Below are 18458 nucleotides of genomic sequence, written 5' to 3'. Positions count from 1 at the left end.
CCTGGCACAGTAAGAAGGCAGATGAAATTCAGTTTTATGCTGATAGTAACAATCCAAAGCACTTTTATGATTCCCTGAAAGCTATTTATGGACCAAAAGATAGTGAGGACCCAGTACTGAATCCACCCTAATCATTATCATCATCATTATGGGCAACAGGCTTCTATTAATGAAACCTAAGATTCCATCTCAGAGGTAATATAGTGTACCGGATAGAGAGCCAGACTGAGAGAGAGGAAATCCTGGACTCAGGTTCACACAGCCATTATGCAAACATCATCTGGACAACTCACTTACCCTCTCAATGCCTTCTAAGTAGGAGAGTGCTGGTCAATGTTTAATGAGTAGCTTTCCAGGAAAAAAAAAACATGCAAGACTTACTTTTAAGTTTATTCTTCTTTATTAACATCTTCCCCATCACTTTCTTAAATCTAGACAATCAACAAAAAACAATGTATCAAGCTCTGCTTTGTACCATTTGCCAATGTCTGTAGTATAAATGCTCACGCTGAAAATTTAATGATCAGCTCTCTGGAACTGGTATGAGCTACAGTGAACCCCTGCCTCTAAGATTATAAATGGCAAAGCATATTCTAATTTGCACTGGCAGAGAGTTTCCTCACTGGGAACCTCAAGTGATGAAGGAATGAAATGAGCATTCGTTAGTCCCTATTATGTGTCTGGCACTGTTAAGTACTTTGCAAATATCTCATTTGATCTTCACAACAGTTCCCATTTTACAGTTGAGGAAACTGAGATAAACAATGGTTGAGTGACTTGTCCAGGGTCACACAGCTAATAAGGGTTGGAGACTAGATTTGAACTCAGGTCTTCTTGTCTCCAGGCCCAGTGCTCTCTCCACTGTGCCACCTAGAGAAATAGCCTCAGAGTCAGGAAAGTATAGGTTCAAGTTCCATCTCTAACCTAACTAACTATGTGACCCTGGGCAAGTTAAACATTCAGGGATTCAAGTAATTGTCCAAGACTATAAATTTCAGAACAGTTACCATGAGTTCCCCACACCAAATCTCAGATCAGGACAAACTTCCACATACATATGTATATGTGCATATATGTGTATGCGTATATTCACACACATATGAATATCATTGTCATGTTTGCAAAGAGTTGTATATACATTAGTTCATTTAAGCTTCTCAACAACATTTTAAGGTAATTTATCATTATGCTTGTTTTACAGATGTCTAAACTGAGGCTCAGAGGATTGGATTACCCAGGGTCACACAGATAAGAAGTTCTTTCTAGCTCTGATCAAATGAGTTAGCATATATAAAATAGAATTTGAATTCAAGTTTCTCCTGACTCTGAAATCAATGCTATTCTACTGTACCATGGAATCTCAGAACACTTAAGTAATCACACTATTACAAAGTCTACATTCCTCCAACTTGTCCACAAGTATATAATGGATTTTGTTTGATGCCTGAAAGCCAGATGTGCTATGTCTTCAACATTCACTAATCTTCTAGCCATCTTAAAATTCCCTACCATCTTTTAAAAAAGAGGAAATTAGGTTCATCTAATATGACTTCTTCTTTGGGAGCCTGTGTTGGCTCTTAGTGATCACCTTTTTCTTAAATACTCACAAGCCAGCCATAGAATAGCCTGCTCTGAAAATTTGCTGGGTGTGAATGTCAAGCTCATTATTCTATAGTCTGTGGTATCCATTATTTCCTCTTTTGTGGAAACTGGAACAACATCAGCCAATTCTCTGCTCTAGTGACACTACTGCATTCTTCACAATTAGTTAAAGATTATCCATTTCCAACTGGAAAGATTGTGAGAGTTCATCTAGTTTGCTAACCTCCTCATTTTACAGATAAGGAAACTGAAGCCCAGAGAATTTAATTGATTTGCCCCTGGTCTCACAACTAGTAAGAGATAGAGATAGGAATCATAAAAATCACTAGCTTAAAGTAATTAGATGTAATAATGTAGAAACTTGTTATTATTATTAACATAGCATATTTAGGTGAAAGGTCTTATTTTCTCAATGTTTTTTGAATAGAATTTAAATACCTTTCCCCATGATGAATTTCCTATATATCCCCTTCCTTTCCAAATGGAACTTTTTTTTTCTTTCATTCCATTTAGATGGGGTAGAAATATTATTTTCTCCCTGAATGAGCTTAACCATTACTAACGGGGACTGCACGTCCAAGTTCAAATTCAATGAGCAAGTTTCTACATGCTATTAGACTTGTACATTCTGTTACTACAGTCTTATTTTTCCATGTCTTGCATCAAAGACAGCATGATCTTATGGGGTAAGAATTTAGATTCATAATGTTAAAGCTCCAAAATTCCTGAGAGATTCTCTCAGTCTTTTATTCTACAAAAGAGGAAACTGAGGCAATACAGGATGACTTGCCCATTTAGAAAAGAACTGGGACTAGTAATGGTCTTCCTACTGTACCCCTGCTCAACTTTCTCAAACTCTGTCTCTGATTGGTATGAGCATAATGTCTTGACCATTAGGGAATATCAGGTATTGAGATTAGGAGAAACAGTCAAATACATTGAACATTCAGTAAGGGAAAGTCCAGACGTAGAACTAAGAAACACAAACTGGGAAACTGCTCTGAGCATAGAAATTTGTCTCTGCCCTACAGCAAGGGACAAGGGAGGAAAAATGTCCAAGACATAAAACCCTAATGTCACTTCAACACCAGATGATCCCTACTGAATGCCATGGGTGAAGGTTGCCTGCCACCACTACACTGTGGAGTTCTAGAAAGACTCTTCAGGGGATAGAGCAGAGAAAGACCCCAATCCATTCTCACACCCTTCGTAGACCCCTGTGGAGTAGGAGGCCAAAAGCTGTATGGGGGGTGGGGAGGAAAAGGTGGGTGAGAAAATAAGTTTTACCACTGACTTAGTTATTACCCTTGTGACCTTAAACAAGGTACTTCACTCCTCACCTGCAAAGTTAGAAAGTCAATGTAGCTCTAAAGCTATGGTCCTGGATCCTGAGCCAAAACAAAGTTCTAGTCCAGACTCTGGCATTGGTCACTTAAACCTGTGTATCAGTTTCCTCATCTGTGAAATGAATAGATTAGACTTGACAGGCTCTGGAGTTCCAGAACCTATACAAAATTGCTCACCAACTCAGAGAGGAGAGAAGATAGGAAGGCAATTTGGAACTCAAAATTTAAAAAAGAATGTTAAAAATGGCTCTTACAGTAATTTGGAAAAAGCAAAATAGCATTCATAGAGTTCCTTCCAGCTTTAATTAATCGAGTTTACATATGGAAAGCACTTTGTAAACCTTAAAACGCTATGTAAGGGCTAGTTATCATCATCATCATCATCATCATCGTTGTAACCTCTGTGTCCCTATGAAAACAAACCAGGCGAGCTACGTGACCTTGGCAGGTCATTTATCTTTTTAGTCTCAGGACCCTCATTTATAAAATAAAAATCAGCTCTACTAGCTGTGATTCTAAACCTAATCCTTGTTAATAGGATTTTCCTGAGCCAGTCTCTAAACTGAGAATGATGAAACAGCAGGCCAGAGACAAAGTGCCAGAAATCAGGTAGCCTTTAATTAATTAATTTCACTATGAGGAACAGATTTGCAAATCAGGAATTCTCCTGATCAGATTTCCAGCTAGATGAAGTGAAGGCAGAGATTATGTACATAAGTCACAATAGGAAGGGCCTGAGGAAGGTGGATTACAGATCCCAGGGCTAGAGTGGTTTCCCAACACCAGCCCATAAATTCCACAAGAATAAGGTACAGGTGTTCTGAAGTTCTGTGGGAACAGCATTATTCAAGTCTTGGGGGGTTGTTACTTGGGGGGTCATAGGACCAGAGTTCTGTGACAGGAACAGGTCCTACAGTTTTTGATTCTCTTCACTTCAGGTACACGGGCACAAGAATGCTCATAATTGTGAGCCCTGTCAAAGTTTGATTGATCATTTTAAGCTGCATTGTGAGCTCTGACTCACAACCTGGAAAAAACACTTCTTAAAAATCTAATCTATTAGGATTTTCATTACACATATCATATCGATTATTATGAAAATCATAATTCCAAATCCTCAATATTTGATCCTCCAACAAAGCCCTAAAACAGAAAGATGAGATATATAGTCTGTGACGATGAATCACATCCTAAAGCCCTCAGCACACTCTGGGCAGTCAATAAAAAGAAAAGAAGTGCTGCGTACAGGAAAATGATACTCAGGTTATCAAGGGATCCCATTTAGGCCTATTTGTCTCTCCATGGGAAGTGGAACTTTTTTCCATAAAGTCTCCCTTCTTAATCTCATTCTTTCTTCTAGTTAACTGTCTACTAAAAATAACTTAGTGCATAGAAAGAAAAACAAGCCTAGGATCCAAAGACTTAGAGTACAGTATAATAGAAAGAGTGTTGGTTTTGGAGGCAGAGGACCTGGATTCATATGTATATATATGTGTATATATATATATACACATATATACACACACATATGTATATATATATATTCACACACACAAACATACATTTATGTATGTGTATATATGTATATGTAAATTTGTATATGTGTGTGGACATATATTTATGTATATATACATATATAACATATGTGTATGTATATATGCATATAAAGTTTATATATAGTTATATATAACAATATATAGTTATACACCTAGCAATATATATGTATTTTGTGTATGTGTGCATATATGTATATATATGTATGTGTGTGTGTATGTGTGTGTGTGTGTATACCTGTGACAGTAGGCAAGTCCCCCAATCTTTCTTGGCCTCTTTCCCTATTCATCAAATGAAAGAATTGGACTAGATTAACTGTAAGGTTCTTTCCCATTCTGAAAACTATACTGTACACAAATTAATTTACAAAGACCACAATATGTAAACTGGACTCAGTTGCTCCAAAAGAGCCTCCTTGCTACACTATTGTACATATCAAGTGAGATTAAGTGTGTGGAAGTGCTTAGAAAAGAATAACTCACTGTTCTGAACGCTCTCATTGAGAGACCCCCTATGTAGGAGAGTAGAACAAGCACTAGAATTAGAGTCTCAGAAGACCTGGGTTCAAATCTTGCCTCTGCTACTTATTAAATTTGTGACCTTTCTCCATTTCCAGGCCTGTTTCATGATCTGTAAAATGAAGACTAGATGATCTCTAACCTTCCTTCTAACTCAGAGTCATGAACACTCTCTGATTTACTACCTGGACACTTTGGAGAAAATCACTGAATCCTTCTGAGCCTACTTCCCCAAGGCAGGGGTGGAGTGATCACAGAACCACAGGATTTGAGCCTCAGAAGGGAGCTCAGCAGCCATCTGGTTCAGCCCATGAGGAATTCCTACCACAACACACCCAGCCAGAGGTCATTCGAAGTCATCTTGCAGATGTCCAATGAGAAGAAAACCACAACCTCTCAAGGCAGCTCATCCTCCTTTCAGACGCCTTTAATTCATAGGCATTTTGTCCTGGCATCAAGCCTCCCTCACCTTGACTCTTTACAACATCCCACCTATCAATCCTCTCTCTTCCCTCTGGGATAAACAGAAGGCATCTAATCCCTCTTTTAGTCAGTTGGTCAATGAACGCATATTCAGTCTGCAAGCATTACGTCTGACACAGAGTTAAGCAAGAGGATATAGAGAAAAACAAAAAACATAATCCTTACCTTCAAGAAATTCACAGTGCAACAAGGGAGGCAAGATGCCAACCTCTACATACAAGATTTCTACAGTGGAAAGCGAGGGTGATTTCAGAAGAGAAGTCATGGGGCATGTTGTGGGGTAGGGGTGGAGTTGTCATTGTTGTTGATTGTCCTTCATTTCCAAAGAGGACCAATGACCTTACAGGCTACAGAGTGCTCTGTGTCGCGAAGGAAGGCAGGCGGCAGAGGGGAGGGCAGAGAACATTCCAGACATGGAGGATGGTCAGAGAAAAGGCAGAGTCTGGAGATGTAATGTCACGTGAGAGGAAGAACGAGGAGGTCAGTGCCTCTGAATTGTAGACACCATCAAGTGGAATAAAGTATCAGAAGGGGCCATCTATGAAGGGCTTTAAATAGAACTAGACTGGACAGCAGAAGATTTCTATTGGGGCAAGGGAGGAATGATAGCTATTTGCAAGTATTTCAAGAGTTATCACATAAAAGAGCACCCAAAATGTGACCATTTTGAGGGTTTGATGAGCATATGAAAGCACTTCTGGCACTAAATACAAAATATAAGCTATGTTTCTTAGCCAACATGGTCTTCTTTATGTGAGTACCATATCCATCCCCTCCAAGAACCAATGAAGCCTTTGTGTTTCTTAAGAGGCTCTTGTGGCAACCCATGCATAGCTAATGTTGTTACCTCTCCCTCACTGCTTAACTCTAATTAATCACAACTGCTATTTTCCCATGTCAGTGTGGGAAGAGAAGAGCAGAAACTCTTTCTCCTTCTTCCAATGTTCCACCTATTCCTCTCCTTCAGAGGTGTACAGCCCAGCCTAGATACTTTTAACTAAAGAGAAAATTAGAAAAGTAAATTTTTGGAAATGCAAGGTTGAAGTAAATCAGGTTCATATTATTGATTCTAACAGTCTTTCGCCATCAAGAACAAATGATTTCCATATTTGAAATGGGGGAAATTATTTCTTCCCAAATAGGGAAGCTTATTTATAGTTCTTCAAGAGGAGAAATCTAATTTAATTTGTAGTTTCAGAGATTTAGAATTGGAATGGACTTTAAAGACCATCGATCAATGGTTAAGTGACTTGCCCAGGGTCATACAATAAAATATTATTAAGTGTCTGAGGTAGGTTTTGAATGAGGTCTTCTTGATTCTAAGTCTAGTGTCCTATGCATTATGTCATGTCTACTATGGGGAAGCAAATGATTCCTTGCATACTAAACATAACATCAATAACATCCCTTTCCAATGACTCATTGGTGGCATGAAGGTGTACCTAGGTTCCTGGACATCATGTGGCAGATTATCAGCTCTACAAATCTTAACTACACAAAAAGGTTTTGAGTATAGGCTCAGTAACAAATGGTGCTTCTGATTCCCAGGCTTCAATTTGGCTAAGTAAAGAGCGGCTCCCATTACCAGAAAATTTGCTCCCACTTCATGATTTTTTCTTCTGGACTTGGCTGTCTATGGATAAGTAGACCCATCGTTTCCTAACCCATGGTTAGAGAAAAGAGTAGAAATCAGAATGAAAACAACAACAACAACAAGATGAGAAGACACTGTTCTCCTATCTCCACCCTCTAAGGAGAGTGTGGGAAAGCTACCAGCTCACTGAGTGCATCCCCTATATCCAAGGGAAGGCTAGACGCAACCTATTACCTTTGTTATTTCAGGCTCTTCTGGTCCATATATTTTTATTGCCCGGTCATAATGACTAGGGATGGGTAAGGACTCCACCGATACTTCGAAGCTGAAGTGAGTTTGGCCAGCAGTAAGAAGGCTATGAGCCATTAGATTACTGGGCTTACCACCTGAGCTGGCAGAGGGAACAGAAAATGAGGTTCTAGTCTACTATTTTCCAAGGTGTTTTAGTAGGGTTTGGAGAAGATAACCACACCTTATCCCCTAGCTGAAGCGCTCCTTCGTTGGGTGATTATGATCACCCTTCTACTGACTCACCATCTTGGTTGCTTATGAGGTGTATTGCATGTGAGCTTGGGAAGTCTCTAATTCACCCAAGTCATCATTGACTGTAGGATTGCAGAGTATGTGGTGAGGGCATAGAAAAATTAGGGAGGCAGGTCATCATATGTATATAAATGGAACCACTTAGAGAGTGGGAGGATAAACAAATGAACCCAGTTTTTAAAACAGAATTCTATAGTGAAGACAACCAAGTCAGTTCAGTGGTAGTCAAGCAGTGAGGTAGCTGGATTAATCCAGCCTCAGACACTTAATATCTGTGTGACCCTGGGGAAGTCACTTAACCTCTGTCTGCCTCAGTTTTCTCAACTATAAAATGAGAATAACAGCACCTACCTTGCAGGGTTGTTGTGAGGATCAAATGAAATCACTTAGCACAGTGCCCAGCACATAACAGGTACCTTAGAACAGGTACCTCCCCCTTCTCCCTCCTCGCTTAGTCTGAGATACTGCTCTGGGGTCTGGTTGGTGACCTCTGTTTGCTCTTTAGACCTGTGGAAAAATAAGTCATGCATCAGTGGCTGCAATAAGTCTACTGGCTTCCCCATGGGGCCCTTGCCCCCAGCACAGACTTCAGAAGACTGAACATCCTGGCAGTGTCCTGCCTTCATGCCCACCAAAAGTCCCGGGCGATCACATGTTAAATTTTGAAGAGGGCCCCATGGCTGTGTGCCAAACCACTGTGGCAAGGGCCATAAAAGACCCAAACACTGTGGGGGCAGGGCCAGGACAGAAGGTGCCAGAGTCTCTGAGAGCCTGAGTCCTTCAAGCCAGGAGGGCAGGCCTTGGAATCATCCTTTCTGTTGTTAGCAGCACAGATGTGGAAGCTTTGATCAAGCCCTGGTGTCTGAGAAGGCTAGGACCCAGAGAGGGGCCTGCTCAAGTGGATGATCCTCTGGGTTTCACACACAAATAATACACTTAGGAGGCCTTCTGGGTCGTTCCATGGTTATTAGAGCCTTTGCTCCCCTCTTCCCTCCCTCCTTCCCTTCCACCAGCCCCACTGTGTATTTAAGCTATGTTTACTTGTCTGTGTTCAAATTCTTTCACCCCAGCAGAATGAAACTCTTCAAAATCAGGAACATTTTTGCCGCTTTTTCTCTATATTCTCATTCTTTAGACAGGTCTAGGAAGCTTCCCATGCAGAAACTCCTTCTACCAAAGCAGATCAGTGCCCATGCTGCATCCGATAGTCTCCAAGCAGGAAGGGTTCATAACCTGGCATCACTAAATTTAAAAAAAAAAACAATTAAATATGCTGGGACTAAAGTCAAAAAGGCCTGAGTTCAAATAAGATCTCAAAAACTTACTAGCTGGATGACCCTGGGCAAGTCACTTAACCTCTGTTTGCTTCAATTTCCTCAAACATAAAAGGAGGATAATAATAGCTTCATTGGGCTGTTGCAAGGATCAAATGAAATGATATTTGTAAAAAGCACTTAGCACAGCACCTGGCACTTTGTAGGTATATTATACAGTCAATCCTCAACTTTCGCCAGGTAGTATTCCTAAAAAGGGCATGAAAGTCAGAAAAACTGATACATTGAACCTATGGGAAATAGGAGCTCAGGTCCCTGTCCTCCCCAAAAACTGTGATCCTTCACTAGAGATTACTGAAAATACGCTTTTCTGCAACAAGTCTTCACAACAAAGCATTAATTCTGATACTATGCAATTTTCCTAATACAGTAACCTTGAAATAACTCACAATTTACAGGGGAGAGAAGGGGCAACAGCAGGATGGATGAGGAGGGGCAGGGGCCACTCTGTTAAAAGAACTTGGAGGTTAAGAAAAAAAGCAAAGGGGGAAACACCTGCCATCTACACTCCCCCTTTCTGCTTTGTGGTTGAACTGTTCCCTGATGAAAAGTACAAGCCTGGGGTAATTCCCCACTGAAGCTCTGCCTTCTCAGGCAGCCTGGTGCACTCTGCAGGCTGGGCATGCAGCATGAGGATGGGAGACCACCATCTTACTTACCCACAGACTTAGCCACTTTTCCATTTTACCAATTCTTTCATCACACACTCCAGAGGTAACCTTAGTACTTTGGAGAGCGGATTCACCCACACTCTTACAAATACTTTCCTCCTTTTGGAGGATATAAATTCTAGCACAGTTGAGTCTCATCCTTTTCTCTGTTTCTCATAGTCAAGGATATGCTACAAAACACAGAAGTGAAAATGAGGTTACTAATAAAATCACTCAAATGCTTGAAGTCATGAAAGTTAAACACTGTAATGTTGAAGATCAACTGTAAATGCTTATTTCTTTTCCCTTTCTTTCCTTTCTCCATTTTGGAAATTATATTTCAATATAATTGGCTTCCTTTGTAATCCCCTGGTTTTTTAAATTTCACGTATTTAAAATCATTATTCTGAAAATGGATCTGTAGGCTTGGCTAGACTGCCACCAAAAGGGTCTGTAACCTCCTGAAAGGTTAACACTTCTTTCTTAGAGAGGTGTCTGGAACACAGAGGTTAAATGACTTGCCCAGGGTCACCCAATCAGAGCATGTCAGGGATGGGGCTCGAAATAAAATATTTTTGACACTGGGCTAGCTTTCTGCCTACTCTCTCTCTCTCTGCTGAAATAAATAATTGTTCAGTGGGGTTTTTCGTTTGTTCATTTTTAAATTTTTAATTAATTTTTTTTTGTATCCCCAGAGCTTAGTGCAATGCTTGGCATTTAGTAAGCCTCAGTAAATGCTTGATGCATGGGTTGAATCTGCTCACAGATCTAGTGCCCTAGATGGTGTTGCTGAATTTTTCTTGCCCCTGGGCTTTTCCCTGGTGGGCATGTGAGCAGAAGGTGCATGGCATTATTTGGGTAGTTAGCATAACAAGGAACAGGTATAATAGGTATACAGGTATAATATCTATGTAATATATATAATAATATACGGGTGTAATAGCTATAACAAGTATAATGATGGAGATCATTTAAATAGCATTTTAAGGCTTGCCAAGTACTCTGTGTATTTTACCTCATTTGATCCTTGCAAACATTATTGTTATTGCTGCCACTTTACAGATGGGGAAACTAAGTTGCATAGTGAGTAAATGTCTAAGGCAGGACTTAAATTTAAATTTTCCTGATGAAAAGTTCAGCACTATATCCACTGTACCAGGGGTGGGGAACCTGCAGCCTCAAGGCCACATGTGGTCTTTTGACTGAGTCCAAGTTTTACAGAGTAAATCCTCTTACTAAGAGGATTTGTTCTGTGAAGTTTGGATTCATACCATCTCACTAGGCTGTCTTCAAACCAGGTCAAGGAGATATCTTAAAAACCCCAAAGAGAAAAGGGGGTGATGGAGGTTTTTGATTCTATCACAAGAGATTCCAGGACTATAAGAAGGTTACTCCCAATGGTCCACATTTGTTGTCACTGCTTGCCTGTGGGGAATATAAAAAGAAAATGAGACCTTTCTACTCCAGCAGATATGAAAGCATCTGACATGCACTTTTCCCTTCAATGGTTGTGGACCTCTGCACCCTGATAGGATGAGAAGAGAACTCAGCCTTCCTCAGGTCCTGCAACTTTCTTTCTTGGCACGAACACACACACACACACACACACACACACACACACACACATCATAGGGTCAGGTCCTGAAATAGCATCACTGATAAGGGTAACTCATGACTCCCACCTCAGAGGAATTCATTGCACGACAGGGAGAGGAGGTGCTCTGCCTTTGATATTTTTCAGGGAACCAGAACAGATTGTTGTGACTGGTGCACACGACGTGGCAGCTGATGTACTCTTGCCTAGATGGGTCAGAGAGTGCTGTGGATGCAGAAAATCACGACATCTGAGTGAAATTCAAGTGATGAATCTTATCCCCTATAGGGCCGACAAAAATGCATGTACGGAATATAGAAGCCATGATGGTCCGTTCTGTCATTGTTGCCTTGCCCAAGATTTATGAATCCTAAAAACCCCAGTTGGACACCCATAACCAACACTTCATTTTTGACCCCAAACTATGGAAAGGTTATTTTGATGTACTCAAGGGTTTTGAACAAGAAATGTAGAACTATAAGTCACAAATCCATTCAGAAATCCTTGTCAAATGCCAAACACTAAAATAAAGGGGGCTTGTTTTACTGTCCCTATCTTAGCATATTTCCCTCTAGCTGATGACCCCATTGTTACTGCTTTCCCCTTCCTCAAATTATCTTTTATTTATCTGGGGTGTATGGAGTGTTCAAGGAGGGCTAGCACCTTGGGGGTGAGAGTTTACTGAGCCCTTTTCAGGGATGCTTATCCACCTTTAGTGTCTACCTGGCAGTCAACTCTCATCCATGTTTCCAAAAAGCTGTATAGCATGTGCAGTGGCCATGCCCTGGTAAAACCATCTCAGCAGATGGGTTAAACCAGGTAGAAGGTACCCGATGGGCCCTAAACCTGTTGATGAGTTAGGGGAATGTCTAACCAGGAACATGTGAAGACTTCATCCAATAGAATGAGAGGATGAGAACAATTTGTTCTAATGTCCATGAAGAGAGCTGAAGCGGGTGCTATGGAGTGCTTAGAGTTTGGTCAGACATGGAAGATGCCAAGGTAATCCACTGCACCCCGGGCCATCATCAGTCAACCTGACTTTTGTCTTTGGACTTTGATGACTCTGGAAGAGAGAATGAGGCGGATAACTTTGCACACTGCCTCACTTTAATCTAGTTCACTTGCAAGTCAGGACGTCACCTGCATTGTCCTCAGTCCTCTTCAAAAAAATGCAGGACAAACAACACAACACATTTATTTATCTGCTTATATGTTGGATCCCCCATGGAATGTAAGCCCCTTGAGGACAAACACTTTTTTCAATCCTGTTCGTAGTGTCTAGTACAGGAACTGGCACAATGAAGGCATTTAATAGATGTTTGTTGAACTAAATTAACTAAATTCAGTTGCCAAGAGGCCATTTGCTATAGTAGAAAGAGGTCTGGAATAGGAATCTAAGGACCTAGGCTCACATCCAGGCTCTGCTTACTACTTAAGGGATTCTTGGCAATGAAATGAAAATAGAACAAATGAAATATGCCCCACTCTCCAGAAGTTTATATTCTAATGGGAGCGAAAATTATGTAAGTGGATATATAATATGTACATATATACATTTGTAAATAAATGCATATACACACACATACACAAACATTAATGGAAGGGAATTAAGTACATACGAAGGAATAGGGGAGAGAAGGAGTTAAGATAAGAGAAGTGGCCTTTAATTGTACTTCCACATATAATATACGCATATATACACAAATATGTATTGCATATATGTATGTATACATACACAATCAGTCAATTCTCAACTTTCATAGGGATATCATTCCTAGATGTGAAAGTAAAAAATGTGAATGTTGATACATTGAAGTTATGGGAAATTGGGGGTTAGGTTTGTGTAAACACCAAAAATGGTAATCTCTCACTAGAGATTGCCCTTTTCTCCATACAATCCTTTATAACAAAACATTAATTATGATAATATGCATTTTTTCTAACATAGTAACTATGAAATAACCTATAAAAGGTACTATAGAAAATAGAACAGGTAACATGTGTAACAGTCATTCCCAGGATCTAGATTCTAGACTCTAGAACATGATAGGCACTTAAATGCTTTTTAATTGATAAACTGATTTTATTTTTACAAGCCAGTCACTGCTGTAAACACCAAAAATAAAACAGGTAACATGTGTAACATTTTTTTCTTGCTAGAAATTCCCTATAATTCTGTGGCCTTTTATGCTAATATCTCAATTAAAAAAAATTATTTAGACAATATTCATTTTTCTTAACACATGAAATCTATAGTGCCATAAATAGCATACAACAAATAAAATTCTTAAAACTAAAACATTTTTTAACCTGAATCGTACCTTCCCCTGTGTCAGATAGTGGTGTGAGGATGTTATACTGTAAAGTACTACTGCTATAAACCTCTCTACCTTGACCACAGTGTGAAACCAAGAGGGAGTTTTCTGGGACCTTGGTTGCTACTTTCAGAAGAATCAGACACTGGTGAAGTCTTGACATCACCCCCAACACTCTGTCTTTCACAGTTGGTGGATGTACCATCTTGAAATAGTTCATCGGCAACATCTGCTTAGTACACTGTTGGAGATACTTAATACTCAAAGAATGCACAGGACACTCTACAAGACCAGTGAGGTATCTACTAGGATACTAGGCACTCCATGAACTTTCCTCCATCATGCCTCTCAATGTGTGTGGTTGCCAATGCTTGAAGTGGCAAAAGTTAAATGCACTAATGTTGAAGACTAACTGTATATGCACATATATGCACACATATATGTACATATGTGTATTATATACATGTGTATATAGGTATATGTGTGTGTGCATACACAGAGAGAGAGAGGCATTGGTACAGGTGAAGTCGGTCTCCACAAGTAACAAAATGGGGGTAGCTGAGTAAGTCCTTTATCTTACACCAATATCTTGCTGAAAGGGGAAGTAGACATATAAGAGGAACAGCCTATGTATAAATAAAAGAATCCAAAAGTAGATCCATGTAGTAAACACCAAGGTCCCTGCCACTCCTCCCCCACCTTCTCCCACCCTCCCAGCCTTTCCTTGGTCCCTGACTGGTTCACAAAATATTTTCTACTACTGGGGCCTTGGATGCCTTTAGCTTGCCAATTTCTCTCCTATAAGTCAACTATACATTGTTTAATTAATACTATCACAGAGTGAAACCAAAGGTTTGTGATTTGCCAAGGGAGTTAGGCTAGGCTACTTCCAAGCTCCTCACACTATGAGGCCTTCAATATTCCCACACTGTGCATTCTTTCCTCCCAATCTCCATCAGGGCCAATCACATTAACCATACAATAAGAATTAGTGATTGCTATTTTCTTTATATAACAATGAGAATATATGGTAGTGATGGAAGGACCAAAGCACAGGGGAAGGAGATAGTCTGTGGATATGTTACAGTAAGTGTTGAGCACAATTCAGAGGAAGAAAAATGGCCACTTTAGACTCCTTTCTTTCATTAGAGAAGTTAGAGCAATTACTTCCATTTCTGATTCTGAGTCTTAAGAGAAAGCTTTTGTCCTTGAGAGGCAATTGGATCATCCCATCAAAGCTGGTCTGATCAGTGCAGCCAACATCCCCATCTTCTACAGCACTCATGCCTTTCAGAATTTTTGTAGAAAAGAGCAGAAAAGCACAAAATTCAGGTCTTTAAGTGTGCCACTCTGAGTAGTTCACATGACCCCAAGATGGAGGACAAACTAACTCCAACACTCTCCATCTGACCTCTTTTGTCATCTTTCTCCCAAAAATCTCCACACAAAGTCCTAGAAGACTCAGTACCACAAGGTCAAGTACCTAGTGGATTCTGGAGAAGCATCTCCCTTTCTCATCATTGTCTTGGTCACTGAGGTTCACAAAAGTAAATATCAAGTCAACGCATGTAAGGTAGTTTGGGAGGTAGAGTGCTAGCCAGTGCTGGGTAGCAAATGAAGAAAGGTTTTGTGTAGAAGGTAGTTCTTAAGCTGCCTCTTGAAAAAAGAGAAGGATTATGGGATATAGAAGTGAAGAAAGGGAATTTTTTAGACACAGATGACCAATGCAAAGAAACGGAGATGGGGGATGGAATACCTTGTGTCAGGAACATTGGAAAAGCTAGATGGTAGCACATGGGAGAAGGAATAACATACCAGGCTAGAAAAATAGGTTAGAGCTAGTGTTTGAAGTGGTGGTGGTGGTGGTGCTGGTTCATTTTTCATTCATAAAGAGGATCGATGACATCACAAAAGGACTTTAAAAGGTAAACAGAAGACTTCATATGTTATTCAGTAGGGAACTACCAGAAACGTGGTCAGATTTGCCCTTAAGGAAAATTACTTTAAAAGTGGTATGGAGGATAGACTGGAGTAGGGAGATACTTGAGGAAAGGGAAACCAATTAGGAAGCTGTTGAAACAACCAAGGCAAGAGGTGATGAGGGCCTGAACTAAGGTGGTGGCTTGTTCATAGGGAAGGTGCAGGATTCAAGTGATGTTGCGGAGATAAAAATGACAAAAATTTGGCAACTGACTGGATGTGGGGTGAGGGAGAGTGGGTAGTTGAAGATAAACCTGAGTTTATGAACCAGTGCAGCTAGGTGGCACCATAGTGCACAGAGCACCAGGCTTGGAGTCAGGAAGACTCCTCTTTTTGAGTTCAAATTCAGCCTCAGACACTTACTAGCTGGGAAAATCATTTAACCCTGTTTTTCTCAGTTTCCTCATCTGCAAAATAAGCTAGAGAAGGAAATGACAAACCACACCAGGATCTCTGCCGAGAAAGCCCCAGATGGGATCACAAAGAGTTAGACATGACTCAAAAGCACCTGAACAAGAATGAATTGGTGAGACTGGAAGAATGTTGGTACCTTTGGCAGAAATAGGAGAGTTTAAAAGAGAGAAGGATGAGTAACGATGATGATAGTGATAACAAGATTTAAAAGCTTGAAGATTTGCAAAGTACTTGTTATCCCATACGATCCTCGCAATCCTGTAAGATATTATATTATCCCCATTATATAGGAATATATAGGAAAGAGGAAACAGGCAGGGAGACTTTCCCAGGACCACAAAGTTAGTAGGTGTCTAAGGCAGGATTTAAAATCAGTTCTTCTTGAATATCAACATACATAGTGATAGTATCATAGCCTCATTGGGCAGGAATTAGAAATGTTCTTGGTGGCCATCTATTCCAATGCCTTTATTTCATATCAAATTCTCACTATGATAATGATGATCTGGGAGGAAATCAATAAGAGCAGTGGGACCTAATATGGGACCTGAGAGTTGGGGACTTGGGTTCAAGTCCCTGAACTTCCACTTAATTATCTATGAAATTTAAAGCAAGTCACTTCATCTCTCCAGCTTCAGTTTGCTCATCTTTAAACCAGGGAGGTTGACTAAATGACCTTTGAAGTCCCTTTTGGCCCTAAACCTATGATCCCATGATTCAGAAACCTAAAAACGTAATATGTGAATTGTGAGTGTTTACGATAAAGAGCAATTTAAGCAGATCTTATCCCAAACAGTTTGTCAACTATTAATGAATCAGGGACTTCAGATCCCTGGGCTATTTTTTGGAGAATTCTGGGTAAGTGGAGTTGGAAAAGGAAAATAGGGTCACCATCTTGAAGTCATGTGGAAAGCTGGTGTCAAGCAGTACCCCTGGTTTGGGGAGAGAGGGAGCCTCCCCTTCCTTTTGAGATCTTCATGGCACTGGCTGCTGCTGGACATAGGAAGCCAACTGAAGGGGTGCCAAAATGACACCTGAGAGCTGGTATGTGTCCTATTTACCTCTTAAAGAGTAACTGGCTCAAAGTTTATATCTTAGGAGATCTCTTCTTTTGACAGAAGTAGATTCTGGCTTCTTTATATCCAAACAAATTGTCCTCCATCCTCCCACCCCACCTCCCACACTGCTCATTGTCTTTACCATCATTTTATTGGTCCCTTAAAAAGAAAGAAAACCCAGTGGCCACCAAATCTTCATCTATGGCATTAATGATGGCATGGCAGACTTGGGCAAAGGTTTGGCTCTTATAGCAGACAAGCAGAGACGGACTCCATTCATGAATCACAACTGCTATCTAGGCATACTGAATTATACCCCTAAGCAAGCACATTTCCACAGACAGAACAGTGTATAAGCAGAAGAACATTGATAATATAAATATAAATTTACCCTTAGAACTTATAATGGTAAATCCTAGAAGCAAAAATAGGCCAAGCATAAGAAAGAAGGATCTGTATTATCATTAGGATATCCTAAGTGCTATCCCTTATAGGGAAGCATACCTCCCATTTGTCACCCATAGGACCTTCTCCACATTAGTCCCCAAAATCTAAGTTCCAAATATGTTGCCCACTGACGACATCTGAGAAAGTCTCTGCTTGAGCTCTCATCTCCATGGCAGTGAGGTCTGCGTGTGTGTGTTTGCCCTTCATTGCCAAAGAAGACCATGTCATCAGAGAAATGATGACATGACTTGCACTTGACTTTATTTTGAATGAGGGAGGGCTGTGCAGGTCACCAGCCTCACTTCTCCTCCAGAGCCATCTGAATCCAGTGACCAGATATTCATCAGGATGACTGGAGATTACCCAGGATGAGGCAAGTCGGGTTAAGTGACTTGCCCAAGATCACACAGCTAGTGAGTGTCAAGTGTCTGAAGTGAGATTTGAAGTCAGATCCTCCTGACTCCTGCACTGGTGCTCTATCCACTGTACCACCTAGCTGCCCCTGGCAGTGAGGTCTAGGTTCAACAGAAAGAATAGGGAACAAATCTGAAATTCTATCTGAGAGTTATTTGTAACTCACACAGTAGAAATCCTCATCCAAGTGAATTGAACTGAATTAAGTTCCTTGCTCTTGCTTGCCATTGTGTGAAGCCATAGTCTTAGCAAAGGTGATAGAGGGTTAGCATGTAAACAAGATGGGCTATCTTAGGCAAAATTCTTTCAATTAGGGTTGGGTCACAACTTTCCCACTCAATAGCTTCTTATATAAGTCACCAAAAAGTTAATTGTAAACTTTGGATCAGGGAAGACTAATGGCCAGTCACCAGGCAGGATCCCTCACTCCTCCAGAAACTGTATCATAGAACCATAGATTTAGTGCTGGAAAGTGATTGCGGAGTCTTGCCTCCTTGTTTTACAGATAAGAAAACCAAGACACAGACAGTAGCTAAGTGACTTTCCCCAAATCCCACAGATAGGAAACAGCAGAGCATAGATACAGACCCACATCCTTAGGATATAAAC

This window comes from Notamacropus eugenii, chromosome 6 (genome assembly GCF_028372415.1).
Source record: "Notamacropus eugenii isolate mMacEug1 chromosome 6, mMacEug1.pri_v2, whole genome shotgun sequence".
Taxonomy (NCBI): domain Eukaryota; kingdom Metazoa; phylum Chordata; class Mammalia; order Diprotodontia; family Macropodidae; genus Notamacropus; species Notamacropus eugenii.
Note: the sequence above shows the minus strand (reverse complement) of the source record.